Genomic DNA, 24,157 nt, shown 5'->3' with positions numbered 1-24,157 from the left:
TCCACCAATCAAAAGGAAATAAAAACTGTCTTTTTCCCTGCAACTATGGCAAAATGCATACTTGGTGCACTGCCCAGTGCTGTACTTCCATTGTGCTTTACAAGTCTCAGGTGCAGGAATAAAGTGCATAGGACTGAAAAAACCCACCACAAATCCTCTTACTGTCTGTCACACGTGCTAACAGCAGAGCTCAGGTCTTAACCACCAGCTCACACCTTAGCTATAAGACAATACATACACAAGTACCATCCCTTTGTATGCTACACCTGAACTGCAAAGCAGATACACTAGTAGCTGAAAACAGCAATCAGAGCTGGGTGAAGCCTAGCTAATTCACCCACAGCTCTCCCTGTTCCTGTGACTCAATAACCACCAAATTCCAGGCAAATATTTGTAAGGGACTGCATTTTTCACAGCTCCCTGTGTGGACAGCAACTTCCCACTCTCATGTCCCAGATCTGCCCCTCGGAGAAGTTCTCCCTTGTTCTAAAAGTTATCTTCCACTAACAACATTAAGAGGGAGAAGTACCAACACAGCACATATAGCCAATAGGACTAGGAAGAAAATACTGCTTAAGTACAAAAAAAAGAGGAAGACTTCATAGAAAGAGTAAAACTTCATAGGAATGTTTTGTGCAGTAATTACAGCCATCTGGAAAATTACTTTTTTTTCCAAAACCATGCCTAAAAACAGCAGCTCTAGCTAGAAGTTGGACAGCTTTTCTACAGAAGTAACAGCTTCTATTATACCATATCGCCCCGTGCATCAGCTATGACCCAGAACTACCCTTCTAGTCTTCAGAGGACAGAAAAGTACAGTAGATTTGAATTAGATGTCATGCTATAAAAACTCACAACTTTTGTTACGCTTTGTGTAACTTTTGTTACTTTTGTGTACAAAGTGACACACCAGACTATACATAAGGAAAAACTAGGACGGGATTCAGACTTAGTCACCCTATTGTTGGTGCCTAAAGAAGCAGGTTTTCCAAGATAACTGCCTATATTACCTACTCAGTGAGAGGAAGGGAAGCGATTTTGAAGGCCTTCAGAGGAAGATTTTGTGTCTAATACCAGGCACCTCAGCCAAAGAAAAAAAACCACCCAAACAGAAAAAAAAAACCGCCAACCAAAACCATACACATCTTTCTGGAAGAATTCCATCTTTTGACAATAAATTTAATAGCTTGGGCTCTGCAATGACCTAAATTATAGATCGGTAAAATGATCCCACTCTACCCCCTCATCTCTTGAGCACTGAAAAAAACTCTGATCCAGCCTGCTCAGTACATCCTGCAAACAGGATCTAGCCTGGTCAATAGTACTACCAAATTTAAAAATGGATAGCAGAAGAAAATATTTAAGAATTTCCATATGTCTCACCAACAGACAATGCTGCATTTAATTTGATGCTTTGTGTGATAAAAATGACACCTATGAACTAGGACATTTTACAACAAACTTCTGGTCTGACAAACTTGATTCAAATTTCCTCTGCACACTGGTCAAATCCAATTATCACCAATCCTCTTAAAAGTTTTGTTTTCTTTTCTTTGCCTTTTTATCTCCTTGCCTATCTATAATACTGTTGCTGTTATTTCCTCCTGCTTGAAGCAACCTGCTCTCATCACATCTGCATTACAATCCTGCTCTTCAGCCTCCCTTCCCCTGCACAGTATCCAAGGGAGGACAGCCCAGGTCAGCCGAACAGGAGAGTTCTGGGTGCCCTACTAGGAAAGCAGCTTGGAACAAGTTTTCCTCTTTTCTCTAGGATACCAGCAGTTTGCTTTCAAGCACAGTGTTACAAAATGTAATCGTATTGCGGTCAATGTTAGTATCTCAGCTCTGCTAGCTTGGGGAGTAGGGTGATGTCTGTTCCCAAGTTTCCTTTTGCACATGCAGAATTAGGCATTCCGACCACAGTTCTCCAGCACATGCCTGGGCACAGACCTGTCACTCACACAGGCTAGGGAACTTCAGACAGTCATTACATAGGAACACTTTGATTAGTGACAGATGCTTACTTTGGTCTGGTTTCTTCATAACGGTCCAGTAAAGTCATTTTTCACAGGCCTTGAACTTCACAATCCAGAGAAAGTTCTTATGTCAGTATGAACCACCGAGACTGCACACACCAAAAAAAGGTGATGTTCTAATCACTAGATCCTCCCGAGTTATAAGAAACTACTGATAACCTCTTCTGCCTCAAGCTGACTGCGTAACTGAGCTGCTCACATTGCTTAGCCCTGCCTCTGACCCATCAGCTGGTACCTGCCACACCACTTTGGCTGGCGGGTAGATGAGCAGTGTGTTAGCTGCCTGAGTGTACATTTCCCTTCTTCTGCAGAGTAAGAATCAGCATTTACAGTATTTTCAGAGGTGCAATGCACTGGCCTCAACATCAGCCGCTGCTCTAATCCTTCACAGTAATACTACCGTTGCACAGTAATCCTTCTGGCTTTGTTGGTAGTGGCAATTTTTCCCCCCTCTCCCCACATTTCACAACACCTGCAGTATAACACACTTAAGTAACATGCATAAGTTTACTGTGGAAAGCAGCAGCACTGCAGCACCCCATCTGCATGTGGCAGACAGCAAGCCTAGAACCTCCACAACAGCAATGGCAGAAGGACCAAAAACCAAAGGCTGAAGCACTAAGGGCATGCACAGACAGCAGAAAGCTAAGGGGAAGAAAGGAAGAGTGCAGGCTGGCCACAGTGGAAACACTCCCTTCAGGTATCCTCATGCTACAGTTGTCTAGATAACAAGTACCAGTAACTTACAGACCTTTGATTTTGGTAACACATGCAGGGAAATGCTATTGGGATTTTTTTTTTTTTTTTTTTTTTTACACAGTACTGTACACTTGAACAGAGCTCTTAAAAATCAGTAGGTGTTGGACCTTATTACTTCTAGATGCCATTTAACTTTCTCCTCTTACTCATTGATTAATTGTAAATTAAGATACTTTTGGAGCTTGAACTAGTTTTTCCTTCCTCATTTATAACATCTTAAGAGCAAACTATGAGCAGGTCTACATTTGTAAATGGCTTTCCCTGCCAGTTAATTAATTTATTAAGGACAGTATGGAGTTGATTAGGACTTTTGGGGGTGTTAGTCTTTAATATTATGGAAGACACTTGGCTTTTGAGTTACCCAAACAGGACAAGTATTGAAAATTAAAGGAAAGTACCATCAGTACAGAATAGCTATCAAAAAATAGAGCTGTTCTAATATGGCATCAGTATAGTCGATTTGAATTGCAATTAAAATATACATAAAAATAAAAAAAGCACATGGCTTTACATGTCACTGCATTGTTAGAAAGAGAAAACTGAAGGTGCTTAAGTCTGTCCCTTAAACCTTCTACATACCTGCATAATTCATCCTGCCAGAGAAGGAACAGCTCAGGTCACAATAAAGTAATGCAAAAACACCCAGTGTGATCACAGTTGACTTTGCTGTAGATTTGATATGTAGTGAAAGTGACAGCCTACTCTCAAAATAAGAATTGCCTGCTAACATTCTGCACTGCCCCTTAGCAATCCTAGACCTTATTAGCCCCTTGCCCAAACTAACATGCACACTGCAACAGGTACTCAGCTCTGGCATGTTGGGTGTATCCCACACTGCACGTTGGTAGAAGCAGTTTTGGTTTGTGGCTCTGTACACACCACTTGCATTCTGCTCAATCCATAAACTCCTACCTACTCGTGAATGTGGGCAGGAAGGATACTAAACTGCTGCACACTTCTTGTGGGTTGTAGTGCTGACCTGCTTACTAGCAAGAAGCACACTGGGCACAGGGATAGAAGACATACTCGTTCTTCACAGTTTCCCAGCAGAGAGATATGGCATGTAGCATAAAGCCAGGGAAATTTGCATAGACTTATTCAGGCAAGGAAGAAAACATTTCTAACACAGCTGAAGTCTGGGGTCATCATATAAACTAGGGGTTTATAAAGAGCAGCTTTAAAAACAAAACAGCCAAATGAAGAGCTTTCTTCAGTATTGATCACAGAATGGTTTGGGTTGGAAGGGACATTAAAAATCCCCTAGTTCCAACCTCCTGCCATAGGCAGGGACACCTTCCACCAGACCAGGTTGCTCGGAGCCCCATCCAGCCTGGCCTTGGACACATCCAGGGATGGGGCATCCACAGCTTCTCTGGGCAACCTGTGCCAGTGGCTCACCACCCTCATAGCAAAGTATTTCTTCCTTATACGTAATCTAAATCTACCCTCTTTCAGCTTGAAGGCATTACCCCTGTCCTATCACTACATACCCTGGTAAAAAGCCCCTCTCCAGCTCTCTTGCAGGCCCCTTTAGGCACTGGCAAGCCACTATAAGGTCTCCCTGGAGCCTTCTCTTCTCCAGGCTGAACAACCCCAACTCTCTCAGCCTTTTCTCACAGGAGAGGTGCCCCAGCCCTCTGATCATCTTTGTGGCCCTCCTCTAGGTTCACTCCCATGGGTTCATGTCTCTTAACATTACCAGAATTAAGTCATTTTACTTCCTAAAGAAGTAAGGAAACAAAAAAGTAGCAACACTTTTCAAAGCCACTTCATAAAATGAGCTCCTGCTGCGAGTCCAGGTGATCATTTATTACCTGAAAGGTAACTAAGGCTTGTCCCACAGGAAACAGCTAACAGCTCTTTGAAGACATGCTTCTCCTTACGTAAAACATACATCAAGCCTCTCGCCTCAGACGTGAATTAGGTCTGAAAAAAACATTTTCAGGAGCTTGACAGATACTCTGCACTGTTAGAGCCAGTTTATTAACAGGATTTAAACAAAATACATTTATCACTAGGTCAGGTCTTGCTTTATAGTCTAAGATACCCAGAACAGGGTCAGCATCACCCTCAAGCGCACACTGCAGTGGACAGCAGGTTTCAGAAGTTAACATCAATACAAAGTTATAAAACAATTCAATTAATATGAATAGCCTTGGTACTAAATTCTCTGCCTCAGAAAACTGACAAGTAGCTGAATTGAGTGGACAATCATATTCTCTAGACCCATCTGGGTGTCAGGAAGTATCTTGAAGCAGTATTGGTCTGAACAGTTGTGACTTCTGAGCTTCCTCCCTTTTGCATGCAGCCTAAAAAGTAGTAGAAGCAATAACATCAACCATTTAACATTATTTCAATGTTAAAAAAATAAGAGCAGAAAAGCCTTAGTACAACAAATTCTTACTGGAAAAAATAAAAAGGTTGAAATAAAAACCAGTAGGTAAAGACATTCTAAACTTTCCAGAGGCCACGTGTTGAACATTTTAGATAGTAGAAACCTTTCCAAGTTCAACTCGTGCTTTCCCAAACCAAACAAGACAAACCATAGAAGCCTGCCTTCTTTTCAGCTTCTGGGAAGATCACAGATGAGGTCGTTCATTATGGTCTCAGCCAATTAACATGGTACACACACACACCACCCACCCAGCTCTTGAGACATACCCTCCCTATTTAAAGGGAATCCACTGTACTAAGAAATGAAACTTTTTTTAGTTCTGTAATTGTTATTTTTTCCTATTCACTTTTAATGGTCACCATAGCATTTAGGTTAAGAAGACTGTGAAAGAGCAGCCACAGCAGTCTCACATACCAGTTCAAAATTAGAGATGTTTGGAAAGGAACTGCTCCAGAGGTTCTAAACCAAACAACATAGATTGCAACCCACTGCTTAAAATTAGCTTTTGTGGTTTGTTTTTAGATATTCCTAGTAACAAACTCAATCTGATTGCTCTCCCTTGGTTGACTTTATTGCAACCAGCAATCTAGGAGACCAATAGAAGAAACTTCATTTAAAATATGGCTATTAATGTTCCTAAAGATAGTCTATTACATGAGTAAGCCATGTCAGAGGCCTGAAGTCATTCTCTAGATCGTTTTTTCTTTTTGTCAAAGGACAGTAAGTGCTTGGCTAGGAGTTAAGAGCTCTACACGTTTTTAGGATGAAACAGTTTGTCAATATTAAAACTAGACAGGAAGAAAACTTTCAGAAGGAAGGAACTGAACCCAGGAATGTTCTTGAATTCCTATTCCATACTAAAAACCCCCCACCAAAGAACAAATACCTAACCATCAAAGGTATCCCATATTTCTTTTCTGAAATCCTTGGTTAACCTACACTGTATACTAAGGCAGTATTGTTGCCATAGTTAATTGGCAAAGGTAGCCCTGGAGTTTCTTTCCAAGAGGAAACCAATTCAATAGATCCAAGAGCAAACCAATGCTACTTTAAAACAAGACAGAGAAACACAGTAGCTGGTTGCTGCCTCTAGAAAAGAGTTGGGACAAGCAATTTGTTCAAAAATCAGAGCCATAAGGACAGTACATCTCCTTTACACGGGTCAGCACAAATGGGAACAAGAGCACTGCAATTTGAACAAAGGTGCTTGGTGGGCTTCAGAACTCATTTTGGTGGGAAAGGCCTGAGCAGAGCAGTGTAGGAATGCAACAGAAAATGGGAAATCCAGGGTTTCTTTCATTCATAACTAATTGTGTTCTAAACTAAGAACAGGGAGGTTTTTGCACCAGACACAGTGCACCAGCTATAAGCCAAGGCAATGCTATGTAAGCTTTAAGCCTCTGAAGTCTAACAGCTGAAGTTACACAGCTGAGTTAACAGGCAGTTTGGGAATATGACTGGCAAAGCAACTAGGTCAGTAACTACTGACACATTTGTCGTGTATCCACACTCCAAAAGAACAAAAAACCCAAACCCCACTAATGAAGGTCTACAGAAGACAGTGAAAACAAGGAGCACATGCAGAGCAGGAAACATCCAAATACAAGACTTAAAAACCTATAAAGCATAAACTGATTTCATGGGGCTTTCTAACTATGCGGTTGTCAGTAAATGACTATAACCATGTTTTAAAATGCCTCCTAAAGATGATGAAAATTAGTAACAAGAGAAATAAATCAGAAAGCAAAATAAAAAAAAAATTATGGTCACAGAAAAATGGCCCTAGAGCAGCAATTCAGGTTGCTGTGTGGAGACCCCTTCTCCCAGGCACTGGTCAGCAAACAGGCTGTTGCACTTGGGCACAACACTAATAACGAGTAACAAACTGGACTTAACTTCTACCCATAGGTACGAATCACATGAGCTAGGCTGAGGAGGATGCATCAAAACCTGCTAGCGACCTGAAATAACCAGGAGGCCTGGGTTCCTGCAATGCCAGCAGCGGTCAGAGACTCAGCAGATGGAAAAAGCAGGCAAAGTGGTATGTAGTGCATAAGGCAATATAATTATACTGTCTCACAGACAGTTTGTACTCTCTCCTGCCTTCTCCACTCATACTCAAAATGAAATGTTTTCTTCTGGGGAGACTGGCTTTGTGTTTTGGTTAAAGAAAGCGTGGTTGAAAAGTGGTGTTGTGCTTGGAACAGCAAGCAGTGAGGTTTGAGAGGGCTCCAAGTTCCTGGGGAAGTTCCTTCCACAGCTCCTGAGAAAACTGCTTCAGTTGTGCAGCTCTGCTCATGCCTGTGACAAACCAGCAACCAACCTGCTCCCTCCTCAGCCCTGGGCTCTAGTCTGTACAGAAATGGGAACCAGCACCTCAAAATTATGACAGAGGCATTAAAAGGACTGGTGATTAATATGGCAAACTGTAAATCAGCCTTTTACCATGGTGGCAAAGGAAAGGGATGAAGCTGACAGGTCACCTTTCAGATGCAGAGATCTTCAGCAGCTTCATTCCCATTGGCAGTTCTTATCCCACAGAATGGTTTCAAGACAACCTACAAGTTTTATATGAAAGTGAAACTGGATTGAGACATGCAAAAACCAGAATGAAGAAAAAACAAAAAAAAAAAGCTGAATTTTAGCTGTTGAGCATGGGAAGAAGATTCAGTAACACCAAGATGACAAACAGAGCTATCAATTCCTGTCAGGATCAATACACTAACAGGGGAATGAAAAACTGAATAGAGAAAATTAGAATCCCCACTGTAATGTAGGAAGGGTCAAGAAAATTTCTCACATGCTGCTGTAATGAATATGTATAAGTTGTATTCAAAGTAGAAAAAGTGGAAGTTCTGCTTGTGAAAGCTCAGGAACCAACTTTGCTATGCAGCAACTAGACCTTTTTGCGTAAGGGAGATGATTGCTACAAGGACTGGTATGCAGTGGTTGCCTAACTTCTCTATGAAGGTCAAAAATCATAACAGCAGACAAGCGTCTAAACTTGTGCCTCTTTCCCTACTCTGTACGTTGCCAGTACATTCCAGCACACTTAAGTACTGGAATGCTACTGCTTTTCCATGTTGCTCTGCATCTGCAGCAGTCACTGTCCTCTACTCCCTTCTCACCTGCTGAGCAGGAGGAAGGAAAAAATAAAAAAAAAAAACACAGCAAAACTCAAAACTACCCCCAACTCTGACTCTTGCAATCCTCTCTTAACAAGAAAAGTGGCCAGTTATACATAAGCAGGAACAAACTATTCCAAAAGCCAATTTCATATACGCATCAAATCTGTTCAAAAAGCAAACATTTGTAGCCAGATATCAGTTCTACAGACTAAAAAAAGGAGAGAAGTAACTCCCATTCAGGCTGTAGTGTATGGCACAATCCTAAAACGTCTTATTCAATCTGAACTTACTAGAAATTAATACTAGGGTTTTTTTTAAAAAAAACACAAAACAAAAAAATCCTAAACAAACAAACAAAATAAAAAGAGGAAAAAACCTCCAGTATTTGAAATAAAGCCTCAGAAATGTGACATCCAGCTATACCAATAGGATGCTAAGTTCTTCTGTAGTAATAGTGAGACATTCAGAACTAAGAATTAAAAGCCTCAAAGACTGGGAATGCCTTGGCCAAGCCACAAACCCACATATATAAACAATCAGGCAAACAAAGAATACAGATGGGCTCTAGAATGAGCTGCTGTAATTTACTTTTGCTTACTTAAAAAAAAAACCCACAACACACTATTACTCACCTTCAAACCTCTCTTTGCTATTGGGGGAAATTTTTGGTGTACTAAAGCTAATGAATAGCTTTAATCTTACATAATGTTTGATGAGCTATAATTAAAAACCGCTTTGTGGCTGTCACCACAGAATGAGTTTGTCACCTCTGCAGTGCAGTTCTTCCTTCTTGTCACAGGCTGAAAAAAAACACTACAACTTTTGTAGGCAGATTATATTTACATCTTTATTAAATTTCCTTTTAGCTATCAAAGTTTTATATGTTGGACTAAACCAAGCTGTGCCTTTGGCTACTGCTACAAGATGTAACATAATAATAATAAGGCAAATTATGAATGTGTCACTGGAGCTAGATCGTCCACACTGCCCACTTGTCATTAAATTATGGTACACAGACTCACAGAGGTCTCAGCTGCCATTAATGTTTTCGAAGTAGCTGTCTGTAACCTTATTTTTACCTGTAGCAAAGCAAAAATATTTTTGTTGCTTCCTTCCACAGCAAAATGAAACATTACAAATATTTTAAGGTTGTAAATGAGACAGACATGAACAACTTCGTAAGAAAGCCCCACAATTTCAAGCCAACACCAGATCATTAGAGAAGAATTTGCCTTTTACTGGCAAACTCTTGACTTTCCCCATCTGCTCCCTTCTCTGCAGACTAACGAGCAGGAGCAAGCTACATCTCTGACAGCATCTCTAAAGATGGTGAGACACACAGGCTTTTCTCTAGATGCTTAGGAAAGATCAGTAAGTTCTGCCACGATGTTTGCTACCACACTGACAGAAGTGGCAGGCTCTTGCCTGCTAGATGAGGAAATTCAGAGGGCAACACTCCTCTGCTCCATATTAATAGTCTGAACTATGTATGGTATGCTCTTGTTCATTACACAAATACCTCACAAGCATGCATATGCCACAAATATTTCCCAATACAGATCTCTGCCAGGATATGCTCCATTTCAGTAATCCTGCAGAGCCATTTCAGTGAAACAGGGTTGGAAGGCAGCAGAAAGATTCAAAACCAAGGCACATGCCAGCTATGTATGTGCATAGCATGTCAGATCTGCTCTCACACTAATCACAGAAGTCCACAAAAAGATCGTAGAAGTCCGAGTTGTTTCGCATTTGGCAGAACAATGACACTAAATTGAGGTTTCTGCTTTTAAAAAGAAGAAAAAAGGATGAGCTTTGTATGCTTTTCCAAGAGACTGGACACTGGTCCCAAGAGCACTTTATGCACACTTTTCCCTTTCCGTTTTCAGAAAATGGGATATAGTGCCTGGAGAGGTCTGAGGTTCTTTAGAACACCTCAGCAGAAAGCTAAACAAACAGGGAGATGAGAACTAGCTGCACTGCTGGTGAGAATATGGTAGGGAATAGGCACAGAAGTAGACAGCTATGCCTGAAGGCATGGGACACTCCAGAAGAGGGATGGAGGGATCATCTCAGGGAAAGAGGCTAACGGACCTTGGCTTATTTAGCTTCACACATGGAGATCAAAGAAGAGATATGGTCACTCCCAGAACAGACATAAGGCAGAGTAATTTGCGCATCACACAAGGGATGAGGAACTATTTAAACTAAGAAGCCATTAACCACAAGGACAGACATATAAACTTGCTATCGTCCATTTATTATAGAAAGTTTCTTCAAGTTTCTAAGCATCAGAGATGCATTATATGTTTCTATTACAGCTTTCCAAAAGCAGGGGGAGCAGAAATACTGATTGCTTTAAGCTGGAAGTTTATGAAAGGAATTCTTACCATCTACAGCCCAAACTGTGAGGGACCCAAGAAATCCTTTCCACTTCTCCACATTTAAATTTTAAACGAGTTAAAATAAAAAGCAATGAAACAGTATAATTGTTTTTTGAATCTCAACTTGCTTTTTAAGTGATACAGAAAACAGTATCAGATGTGTTTTTAATTTAAATTTTATCTTGCTTCCTTTCCCCATCCCCCTATTTTGTTTTTTTCTGCTAGTAAAAACGTGACAAAAAAGGTTTTTCACTTTCAGTACTAAAAAAAGCAAGCAGAAAAAATCCCAGATGAAAAATATTTCAACAAGCTTTACAATTAAACAGTACTTCTTTACACTAAGACACGTTACTCAAGCTGAGCATACAGTTTGTTACATGGAAACTCCTGTACTTAAACTCAAGCCAAGGACAGCATGATTATAGCTCCCCCACAAGAGGTTTTTCCTGCGATCAGAAAAAGTCAAGCAAGAACATCATTACACTTTGATAATTAAGTCATTAATACAAGTTTCAAAGGAAAGGAGAAAAAAATTAAAATCTGTCAGTCCGTAAGTATATGACTTTTCAATACTATTTCCAGAAGATGCTTGCATGAGAAAGTGGCATTGCTTGGGAAATGGAAAGCTACCAACAGGAAATCATGAGCTCAGGCAAATGAAGAATCTAAAAATGTCATTATTTCTGCATATAGCCATGTATTAGTGTAAGCAAAATGCAGCATTTCCAGCTGTAGTGATATTTACAGGGTGCTCTTTTCCAAACCATAGAGAAACTGATAGATTTCAATTATTTAAACAGAATTGTTACTGCCTTCTAGAAGACAAGATGATAAATATGTACTAGTATTTTATTTTTTTTTAGTTTACTGGAAATGCATTTATCAAATATATCAACAATTACAATGGCTTACATATAGCTCTGTAGCCATCCCAAAACACGTCACTTGCTTATTTGGACTATGGATTTACTGCTGTTTAGAACTGAAGATGCAGTGTTGTGGAAGCTTAAACTATTAAATCAAAGACCATATATGAAAGCCAAACAGGCTCTGTTATAAAGACATATGTTACATATGTTATTTTATTATATAAACAAAAGCCTAATGAACCAACCTGAAGTAGTACCATAAAAGTGTGCTTCAAAGTTATTGGACTGCGTCAAAACAGTGTTTTTCTCTGCGCTTAGGACTTTGCTAGGAAGTTAACTAGAACACAGATTTTGTTGTTTTCCTGAATACAGTTGGTAAATGAACCACTCCAGAGCTCCATAATTAAAAGCAAAGTTTGACAGATTCCCTTCTCTATAGTAGCTGGGGCTACATGGTTTTGATTTTCATAGGGGAACACAACATCAACTCCAAATACTATAAAAACTATCTCTTGGGCACTTTCCCCCTGCCACAGCTCCTGTTGGCATGAGTCCTACAAAAGAGCGGCTGCATTGGAAACTGCATCTGTCTGTGCCCAGGCCAAGAGCTGTCAAGGCAAATGCCTACCATAACAATCTCTCCTTTGTCAGTCACAGGGATCCCATGAGAAAGCACCAACCAGCCTAGGAATTTGGTGCAAGGTAGTGTTAGCCAAGCCTGAAAGACAAGAAATAAGGGTCAGACTTTATTTAGATTGACTGTATAAAACCGGAACCAACAGCTCCATTCTGCCAATAAGCTTCTAAAATTCTGTGGTGGCACAGGTTGTCTTAGCAAAGACAGACAAAATTCACCTCTTAACCCTTTCTACTCTCTGCACTTCCTGGCTCAGTTAGTACTTACCAGTTTGGACAGATTAATCTCATCACACAAGAAATAATTAGAAAGAAAAGCAATTGGTTTCCAAGCCTGAAAAAAAAAGTCACTGCACATTTTACTATCATCTTACATAGCTGCAGCCTCCGTGGCCCAGAGCTTCAGAAGAACACAGTCTGAAGGATTGCAGGTTGTATCCAGCACAAGGTTCAGGGACTTCTTACATACAAATCCAACAGTGAACTACAACAGCTTTCCAAGCACTTAGCAAAGCACTTCTAGAAACCACACCAGGAAAACACATAACAAAACCACACACAAAGCCCACTGCTTTGAGCACAGTCAGTATGTAGGCAGAGCATTTTAATAAATGTGATGAACTACCAGGGAAGAGAAGGAATTTAGAACACAGCAACTGGGAGAAGTCCTACTGTCACTTCAAGCTACTTGCCATTTTCAGATTTATCCAGTAGTTTTATTTCTGAAAGAGAAATCTCCAGCTCAGTTCCTTTCCAAAGAATATTCAGAAAACTTACATCCTCAAAATGAAGTATGTCGATTTTTAACATAACACCTGTCCTTCATTACCAAATCTAAATAAAGGCAGCCTGAAATGGGTGTGTAGCCAAACACACACATAAGATTCTGGTCTTCCTTATTCACCTTAAGCTTTAAACAACATGCTATTCAAGAAGACTTGTAATTATTCAAGCATGCATTAGCCTTTGGAGCTTCTAAAAATGAGCATATAATTCCTGCAACATTCTAATCTTCTACTCTGATTGCCATTTACAGTGATGTGATATGGAAAAAGTATCTGCCACACTTTTAGAAAAACCCAAAACGGTAGTTAAAGGAAGGGCCAAACAACTCAGGCAACCTTTACTTGAACAAGCTCAGATATACATGCACTGCAACATTCCAGGCTACTGTTTAGTTACTCAGCCAACAGTTGCATCGCCAAAAAGAGGTTCCCTCCTCCCTTCTTGCACATCCTCCTCACTTTAACCTTCCCCTCCTACTTGCTGCTTTGCCACAAAACCTGCTTGAAAATCAGCAAATCTTGACAAAATTAAGTTATTGCCCTCCTCCCACTTTCCCTTGACATTTAAGAAGAAAAAAAGTGACAAAATCTATTTTCCTTATGGTGTATCTGCTTGTAAAATAAGAAAACGGGCTTCCTGGAGCTGATCAGAAGGACCACTGGATGCATTAGTTTGTTAACCTGAACACCACAAATTATTGCTCATTGTCTAAGTACTGTGAAAGGCAGAAAAGTAACTTGTACATTGCTAACAAATACTGCCTGGACACATGACCTGCCTTGGGCTGGACACTGCAACAGATCCGCCACCTTCTCTAATGGTGGGGAGGGCAATTTACTGGTTTGAAGAGCTGCAGCCATTCACCTTTCCTATTAGATCTTCAGCCAGTGGTTCTAGTTACACCTCTCACTCTCTAAATGGGAGGAAGAGAACAAAAAAACAAGAAAAAAGGAAGCAAAATAAAGTTAGTAGAAGATACTTTCTTGTCAAGGCAGCTAAGATGCTCAGACTCTTCTCGTCCTGTCGGGGTATGGTTAGTTTAAGCTGTCTGCAAACTCCTTTCCTACAGCTCTACCCCAGATGTTTTCCAGCTCTTCTGCCAGCCCTTCTTTCTTAACACAAAACTTGTCCTGGCCAGCGCTCTCAGTCATTGCATCAGCTTCAGCCAACAGGCACCTCCTGACCTCCTTCCTCCTAAAATCCCACCCTTGCCAGCACCTCACTTGGCACTTTTGCTGACCGCTCTGGCTGGGGCCCTCTCTCCCACTTCTTTTCAAAGGCAGAAGGGATCCCGAGGAAAAAATGCCTTTTTAACAGTGGCATTTGTGCCTCTTCCTCTTTGCTCCTGGGTGCTCTGCTCGCTGGCAGCCACAAAAAAAAAAAACACAAACAGTTATCCTCTCCAGAGGGATCTACCTCCCCACAGAGTTGCCTCCTATTCCAAGCCTCCCACTCCTTACCCAAACCGGAAATTTCAGTTCTCCTCTCTGACATTTCCTTGGAGATATGCAGCTACCAGGTTAAGCTCTGCACAGAGCCAAACAAACCTCTTACCTCCCCTCCCACACAAGGCTTTCCCAAGAGGCTCTTCCCTGATGAGCCACCATCCTGCCAGTCCCCCAGCCTGCAGGCTGAGTACATTCAACAAGAACCTATATGTCTAAGCCCTGTAGAAAGAATATGCATTACATACATAACATGCAGTCCTTTCCTTTTGATGTCAGATAGCTAAAATACTCATCCAGGCAGTCAAAATCCTCCTCTTTCTTGGGCTTCAATCAACAAAATTTGACTTTGAGAAATACTTCTGAAGGGAGGTAAGCAATGGTTATCTCCCCTGCATGCTTCCTTGCCATTTTAACCCCTTTTTTTGCTATTTAATTCATGTTAAAAAACCACCAAACTCCATAACTTTAATAACCTTCTCAACCTGTTTCTCTTGATCATTTTTTACTATTGTTTAAAAGCCAGCTGCCTACTTCTTATCACCAGTGACATTGCCCTCCATCACCAACACAGCAATCTATCTCAGAGATGGACCTGACACATCACTCCATCTTTGGACACTTGTCTTTGTATGAGATGAAGTCTACCCTAAAATTATCTAGATAGGGATCCAATAATTAAAAATAAAACAAATGCAGGAAAAAAAATAAAGCAAAAACAAAAGCTGCTCATGCCCTACCCTTTCCACATTAAATCACTACCAGGATATTTTTCACCACTAATAATCCTTGTGGCCCTTTTTTCTACACCTCCTGCAGGTTTTCAAAAGTCTTTTTAAAGACATGACAACTAGAACCAGATACAGAATTTGAGTATTACTATCATTAATGCTGTACAAAGAGAAAAATGTTTTATTTTACAAATTACATGAGCCAAGGATCAAATTAGCCCATGGTGCACTGGTAAAGTTCTGTAACGAGCCTGATCTCTAGTATTTTTGCAGAGTTGCTGCTTTCCAGGATACAGTCTTCCCATGCTATGGACGCCCAGAACACTTGTCACAGAGATCTGACTGCATTCTGCCACACCCTGCATACCTACCACCTTTGAGTTTTACTCAAAAGTGAAGAAATCATTGTGACTCCTTACTTATTAAAAATCTTGGAATGAGACTCGTAAACAGCATAATTTGCTGCTTTTTTTTTTTTTAAGGCTTCTGCCTTACAAATGTTAAATGGTGTCTTGTCTAGAACCAGTCCTGGAACATCTTGATTCCCAGTTCATTTCTCACAACGATCTACTTGTTTATATTTTGCAGCCTGCTGCTGGCTCCATTCATCTAGCATGCTTTTTGCTGACATGCTGTAATGGTTTTCCCAACAAGCAAGCTCCATTGTTCAGAGCCACAAGCTGACAGGCAGGATTAGGAAACCTGTGTCAGGCTCAGCACAGGACCAGTGACAGATGAGGAAAGAAAGCCTGTAGGATCTACTCTGTTTTTGTGTGTGACAGCCCATGGTTCGTCTGTCTTTTGTGTCAGCCAGGAGTAGCTAGGAGGCATGAATGGCCATGAAACTCATCTCCTTCCACCTCATCCTGTCAGAGCTGATGACGCAGCTCACAGCCCAGCAGCCACAGGGTCCAAGGGCAAAAGCAAAAGGACGCATGGGAAAGTGCATGACATTTGAGAGGTTATATGCACAACAAGTAATTTCAGCTTTGGATTCTCACCTTTACTTATGGCAGTGACAACATGTGATTATGTAAAATGTTATGTCCCCACCAGCCTCCTTAGCCTTGTCAGGACACTGCATGAAATGCAGTCCTACACTGTCACCCCTACAGAAAGAGGTAAGAACCACAAGGAGAAAGATGAGATCCCTCAGCAGCGATGGCTCCCACATCAGCCAGGGACACAACGCACTTGTCACAGGGAAATTCTGCTGTGCAAGGTACTTACATGCCACAACCAAACTGAAGCCATGTGATCCCTGTGCCAGGGCAGAACTTAACGTGTTCGGTTTAGCAAAGAGAGAAGCACATACGAGCTTTAGTAAAGCTCCTCTTTAGTAAAGCTCCTCGCTGTTCAGCGCCAGCCAAACTCGGCTGTCGCTCAAGCCAGGTCAAATTCCCAAGGACTCCCTGGGGCAGAGTCTGAGGCTACCCACCTGCCACAGTCCTTCCCCTCCCTCCGGTTTACATATCCGCATCATTTTCTCTTGGCAAATGTTATTCAGGTTACCACTGCTGAACAGCTATTAGTCTGACTGGATCATGACAATAAGATGCTTTTTATCAGGTCAGATGTGGAGAGCTTTGTAAAGGCTTTTTACAGAAGGCAGCTACAGGATTTCACGAAGACAGAAAAGCTTAAAGCATGGTGATAAAAGGTATTTTAATAGATCCATTCACACTAACACAGGAGATACTGTGTGCTGAAAACAGGAAAATAAATTACATTTCTAATGTGATAGGCCAGAAGATTTAATTACTAGCTTTGCTTTGAACCTGACAGCTATTACTACTCTAACTCCTGGATGCACTTGCAAAAGCAGCCTTGTCATTTCAGATTTGTAAGAAGACATGGTCTTAACTTGGATTAACTACCAGGTTTATCATAATATGTAAAATAGAAAAGCACATACAATTAAGCTTTCATGAGAAGACAACTCCTGACACACACACCTGCTCATTAAAAAGTTGGGATGAAAAAACATCTTCCCTATATTTATTTTTCCCTCCAATGAAGAACACTCAGTCAAAACCTACTGTTAAATACAAAACGATGATTTCATTATGTTATCTTACTGGAGAAGGTTCTGTAATCCTTCCATACGATCTTCAAATGCAGCAAAGCTGACAAAATACTGTACCAATTCCTATAAAAAGGGATATGTAGGCATGTCACACCACTTTGAACAGTCTTAATATCGTGTAGGAAAAATGCTTTTTCCATATGGCTTGCTAGTGTAGTTTAAGAAGAAATATTAAAATAATTTGACTATGACTTGGATGGACATTTCAAGTAGTGTAAAAATTCAAACTTTAGAAAATTTGTATCCAACCCTCACACATGTATGAGAATATGAATCTATGTTTTAACACCTCCATTTGCAAATATTTTTGAATGCTATTGTTCACTTAAAGTACCAGGAAGAAATTTAACAAGAGTCTAAGGGCAGGCTCAGCCTGACCTAGAATTCCACACAGATTTAACCTGACCTCATTCTGACAGTCAATCACAAAGGAACCAGAAAAGTTGCTGCTCATCTCAGATACTTTGTACATTTTAAAGTATTTGCCTGGAAAAAGGGTAGTTTGATGTCAAGTGGTGTATTTATTTTTAATGAAGGAAATTTTCATTTGAAATGCCCTAGATTCACATTTCTGCAGTCCTGAAGCACCTACATTCCCCCTTGAAACTTGAGCACACCACAGGACAACTCCTTTCAGGCCACAAAACATCAGCACAACAGTCGACAAGAGGTACAACTGCACTTTGTTTAGTCCACAGCCAGATGGACAGACTTGACAATGGTTCCATAAGGGCTGACTGGCAGTGAGCTACACAGCCAAAACAAAAGCAAAATAGGAGGCATGGAGAAACTGATGCAATGGCCTTATCCCAAAGCATACACTCCCTATATGCCCAGAACTTTGTGGTACTCTTCCCTGCACCTGCCGGGTTAGAGCTGTACTGTGACCGTCAGTGCTCTTCCCCTGTATTTTGTGTTGTATCAGCACATTTACCAAAAGGCACTGTATCAGTTAAGAGAGAACTACGGTTCTTTGATGGAAAAAGGAATTAGATATGCCATTTATCCTCAGTTCTCTGCCCCAAGTTTCCCATGTAGCCTCAAAACCATGCCACTACACACACAGCAGAACACTGGGAGAGTGCATAAAGATGGGAATGATCTAAACGAGATTTGTCAGGAAGGAGAGTACAGCTCTGTATACAGGATACACAGCCCCTTCTCTGTGTACTCATTTATAGCGTGGCATGCAATGCTGTAATTCATAACACCACAGTCGTCAATGGCCCCCATTCAGCCCAGTTGCCTCCATGGCAAACACCAGACAATCCTCTGAGAAAGTTCTGAAATAGCTCACATCTTCCTAGTCATACAGTACCGCTCACTCATTTACAGACACACCAAGTTTTTACACACTAAGAGTTCATACACTTTTAAGATGTACCATCATGTGCCCAATGCTCTTGTTTTGAGGCAGATTGCCCTGAAGCCACGCTCTGCACTTGCATGCTTTGCATACATGGTACTTCCCCAGAACAGATGACATCTGCCAGAGCATACTGTACTGAGAAGAAAACCACTGTATTTACGTTATTGTTTTCTGATGAACTCAAATCTTATTTTCCTTGACAGTTCCATTACATTACTTTAACATCCATAGGAAGCATCAACATTCAAGAACAGCAAGTATTTTTGGAAGCAATTTATGCAAAGTATCCCTGTTTCAAAATATCCTCATTTCCTTGTTTCAGCGTACTGAATGGCTGCTGAGTAGGACGAAAAAAATGAAACCGGAGGAGGTTTTTTGTATTATTATTATTATGAAAAGTAACTGTTGTTTTAGAGAAATACAACAGAATATCCAGAAAAAAGTTCTTGGGCAAATCAGGAAATTTTTCTGACCCTTGCAGACTTCCCATCACTGTAGGTATATATTAGTTTTAAATGGCAAGTGCCAGCTCGATTAAAGAAAGTCAATTTGGCAATTAGACTCCCTAAGCATATAATGAACCAATCACAGAAGATACTGCTACCATGAAGCCCTCTTAAGCATTTACAAATGCATTCAAAACACGAGGTACTTGTATCTGATGTATGTATTCAAAAATGTTCCTATTAGGTATGAGCACCTTATGTCTTCCAATTTATTTCTTATTATCAATTTACAGCATTTACCATTTTCAAGTACTAGAGTTCTGCATATTTTCACTGAATGGAAGCAATCAAAGCTCTGAATGAATGTCTGGAAGGGATCTGGCTGAGGAACCTCTGATTTTCTCCCACTCAAGCACTAGAACATCTGGACCACAGACATGAAGACTTTGGCTAACGTGCAACACCTAAGCTCAGGTCTACAGCTTCTATAAAGAGCATTTCCGACATGTCTTGGAAGACCTGTTGCTGATGGTCAGACACCAGCCTCTTGCAACCTTTCAGCAACTTTCAAGAGTACAGATACCTTCTGCTTCCCAGTCACCACCTACAAATACCTGCTTAGAGACAGGCTGTTCACTCAGCTTCACGTAGTTCTCAGTACGTCCTTTAAGTTGCTCTCTTATCAGACAAGCACTGACCCCACAGCCTTTCTTGCTATGTGCTGGTCTTCTCCTTCCCCTCCTGGAAGGCAGGGGAGCAGCCTGCTACCAGAAGGAACGGGCCATTTTGACTCGGTAGCACTTTTACACGGGCCTTGCAGTAATGCAGGCAGTTAGGCCAGACAATTGCTTCAGAAACAGCAGCCCTAAGTTGCACTTCACTTAAAGATTATTTTTTTTGCTTGATTCAGGCCCTCTCCTACAATTAACTTTTTAGTATAACTGGCAAACATTAAACAGGAAAAAACACCCCACAAAGTCCATAAAGCATTTATCAGAAATCTTTAAATCAGTAAAGATCTAGACCTTGCCATAACCTGACAAATTTCTACTGTCTTTCATTTAAGCCTACTTCTCTTTAATTTCCTTGACTGTAAAGCTTTAGAGGGTTTGGGTTTTTTTTTTTTGAGAACAAGAATTTCCTCCCTTTCACATCAAACTCCAGATACTATGAATTCTTCAAAACCTCCATAACCACTAGGGCTGGACTATTCCCATGTCACCCATGTTAAGGGAATCATATGAAAGCTCCCTTGGTACTGAGATGACAAGTGGATTTTTATGTTGGTTGAAGTGACTTTGATATGACACCCACATATTGCTTTACCCTGGCACTCTCCAAGTTGTAATTTGTGCCACACTCAGTCCAGTGTGGCACAAAAACTGTTTTGTTGGAGGTTTTTTGGTGGGGTAGAAGATGGGGGGGACATAAATAGCACCCTTTTTGCCATCTTCCACAGTTAAAGATCAGAATTAGTTGATGCCATAGCAAGAAATATAGCTATTTCAATGAAAAGAACAGTTCAGTCTCAAGGGGTAAGAAATGAAGCTGTATGAGAAAAGATACCAAGGTGAGAGGAAAAAGCAGAGATCCTGAATGACCCTGCTGTCCTTCCAGTGATCCCTCCTGAAGCTGCCACTAGCAGCAGCATTGCCTGCCAGGAAAACGGTACATCGCTATTATTAGCACAACGAGGGGACACAATGGTTTGACTCTTCCTTATATTGGCAACTATCTTGCATCACCTCATCCAAAAGCAGCAATTCCCATTATAAAGTAACAAAGACAGACCTGTGTTGGTCTGGAGACCAGTACGCTACAGTTGTAGAGGAGAGGAAAACAAAACCAAAGTAAAGAAATCCCAGAAAACCCATGCAGACCTTTCAGACAAGAGAAAGCAAAACAGATCTTCCCAAGAAAGAGCAGCCCCTGAAAGCACATTTACCAGTAACGATAATAAAGCTTCGCAGCAGTAATCTAAATTGAAAGTCAGGGAACACAGTCATAAACATTGCATTTCATTCAAGTCTGTGAACTTCAGCAGTTTAAGGAGCTAATGGAAATATGAAATGACTGGTGAAAATACTTAGTGCTGACAGTTTGCTACGGAGACTATCACTGGATTTACGAGTAGTCTATTGATTTGACATAACTTTATTTTAAACTAAATATCTAACTTGAACTGAACCTAGAACTACATTGCTGCTCCCTCTGAAGTGAGATTTTTCAACGGATATGTCAACCTGGAACAAAAGATGAAAGAGCAGTGGGTTATCACCAGCCTAACGTCTCTTTGCAGATGCAAAGGGGACACTAAAACAAGCAAGAACTATACATTTCACCCTCAAAAACAGTCACTGGTAAAACATTTGAGAATGTATTTTCAGACATAAATCCACACAAAGTACATGCCCAACACTGCTGCTCCAGCAGGACATCACATTGTGGAAGAAAGGAGATAAATATGGGAGGTTACACATTCTGAACACCACCACAGATGATGCCCAGTGATGGCAGCAACTGGATGCAAGCCAAGCTCCGGCAGCACTTGCTCAGGCAAGCAGCAGAGGTGAGAAACTGAAGCAGAGTTAAGGATGAACTCGCACTGTGGGTAACAGCTCCCTCAGAGCACCCAAAGTGCAGGGCACAACTGAGCAGACATACAGAAGCCAACAACAGCATGGACAGGTGCCAGGGCCAGCAGCACTCTTTAGCACAAGCCCTGCACAGCACACATGCTCCTATCATAACCTTTCCAGGGCCAGGGACCATCGCATCACAAGAAAAATGAACGAGCTTGGAACCTTGAGATAAACTTACACCCTGCAGCTGAGTACAAATGGATGAAAATCCATGAACATAAAAGGCTTTTTACCTGATTACCATCAGAGCTGCATGTGAGATAACACACCCTGCACCCTTAGGAAGTGGTTGGCATCAACACATGTAGCAACTTCGAAGCTGACCGCTGTGTTGTGCTTGACAAACAGCCTTTACAGATTTCACTTGTCTGTGCTTCATAGGAAGAGTTGCCTGGTCTGTTTTACCTGCAGGTTACCAGAGGCACAAAGACCACAACGCCAGCTTGGTCTCAGGAGCAAGCCAGAGCCCAGCAGGCTCCAAGTCATGGTCCTGAGGGTCAGCTGAGACCAAACCTCAAGATGCAATGAGCACCAACAGCTCACCTGAGCTGCCATGTGCATCCTGCAGCTGTGACTGTGGTTATCCTACCTCTCTCAGCTTCAGCTAGTGAAACCTGGTGATAGTCACTCCATCTCTGTTAGAAAGCTACACACACACAACTAGGAAACAGCAACTGACAAGCACAACCTAGCAACTTAAAAGTAAAGAGAAATGTCATCTGCAAACCTTTCAAAATCTAAGATGTCAACAAATACCAGAAGTACAAAGAGCATCACGAAAAAAATTTGAAAGCTTCTTTTGACATTTAATCATGGACTGTCTCTCCACAAATCCAACATCTTAAAACATATCCTCGACACGTACATTTGGTCAGCACTTTTGCCACAAAAGTCAAGACAGATACAAAGTAATGCACAGTTATTCTAAAGAAAGTAGGCGTATGTGTTTTCTTCTCTAGCCTCCAAATGCATGACAAGAAATGCATTATACATGAAGGAAGATGATGGCACAACATTAATCAAATCAGCACGAAGACACAAACAGAAGACCAAAAGATGTATTCAACATATCAGTGTGCAAAAGCAATCAGCTAATTGAAAGGGTCACAAAGGGTATGTTTATGCAAAAAAAACACACAGGAGAAATACAGAAATAAGACTGAACTGTTTCAGTTTGTGTCCTACTAAGTAACACGCTCTGTTCAGGGAACAATCTTTATACCAAACAACTACAAGAATCCTAAAAATTTCTGGGTGTCTAAAGAATTGCTATTACATGACAAAACTAGCAAAAGGATAAAGAGAAAAGTTAAAGTAATTATTTTAACAAAAGGGAATTCACATAAGCAGAACACTATTATAATGTATGAAGAACAGTATTAGGATATGTTTAACAAAAAAACAAAGAGCCTTTCCTTTCTTATCATGCACTTTCTGCAGTATTATAAAGCACCAGCAACAGGCTGCACAACAACAGGTCTGCCACCCTTTGTGCATACCAACTACCTGCAACAGGAGGAGGCTATCCCTAATCTGCATTGCTTGACAAAATGAGAGCTTCATTATCAGCACACCCAAATCTGAAGAGGATGCTCAAGGGCAAGGTGGTGAGAAAAAGACAGACACCAGAAGTTGTAATAAGTGCTTCAGGAAAACCACTGTGGGTGGGACAGCATGTGATCACTGTCAACAACTCTGCCAGATCTGCCCTCAGACAGACATTGTTTAGGGAAATTCAAGTGTAAAAATATATTTTATATATGTAACAGTATATAACTTTATTATATATACACACATATATAACTACCTATAAGAGGAAATTAATATCCGTGACATGAGTAAGTCCACACACAGCTTCCTCTCTACAGATCCTCACCAGCAGTAAAACATGAAACAGACCATCTGGTAAAAAGCAATAGCAGAAATAATAAACATAGGAAGAAACTGATCACGTAACAGATTGTGGTGGGCCAATAAAGGATTGTTGCCTTAATCTATTTTGCTAAATTCATCTTCATATTCCTCACTAGCTAGCTAAGAGCTCTCCACAAGGGCTGGATGCATACAACAGTTGTCAGGTGTTACCCAATTTCTGTACTGTGTATGCCCCATTTCCTAGCAGCTGGAGCTGAGGCAAAGGCAGGTCAGCTGGAACTTTCTCCTAGAGCCACAGTGGTAACTTTCACAGATTGCAGTCCCAGTGGAGTTTTATGGTAACAGGAATTAACCCCAGTACTCCAGAAACAGAACGGTCAGTAACATTTCCAAGTGAAAGTCAAGAGTAAATACAACAACTCCAAAACTTTGCAACCTAGCTAGCTGCTCACAAGCAAAGTAGTGATCACAGCAAAGTTGAACATATGTGGTGGAAGAAAAAAAAAAAAAAAACAAAACATAAAAATGCTTGAACCTGGTAAGTCAGAATCTGTTATTTTCCAGACAACCTTG

The 24,157-nt window shown here is 40.9% G+C and overlaps 1 protein-coding gene across 3 annotated transcripts in view; it reads right to left on the bottom strand.

The window, feature by feature from the left end:
- Positions 1–24,157, bottom strand: part of RNF144A (ring finger protein 144A) — a 67,464-nt gene that overhangs the window by 40,102 nt on the left and 3,205 nt on the right. Inside the window, exon 2 of one of the 3 annotated variants that reach the window (XM_056343385.1) lies at positions 12,197–12,286. The exons of 1 other annotated variant lie outside the window; for it this stretch is intronic. The gene's annotated coding sequence lies outside the window, so the exon portion shown is untranslated. Of the gene's footprint in view, positions 1–7,673; positions 7,749–12,196; positions 12,287–24,157 lie in introns of all 3 variants that reach the window. One more of the 3 variants, XM_056343386.1, reaches the window with a different exon arrangement.

The sequence above is a fragment of the Falco biarmicus genome, chromosome 6 (assembly GCF_023638135.1).
Source record: "Falco biarmicus isolate bFalBia1 chromosome 6, bFalBia1.pri, whole genome shotgun sequence".
NCBI lineage: Eukaryota > Metazoa > Chordata > Aves > Falconiformes > Falconidae > Falco > Falco biarmicus.
This window is presented reverse-complemented; position numbering and strand designations above follow the sequence as displayed.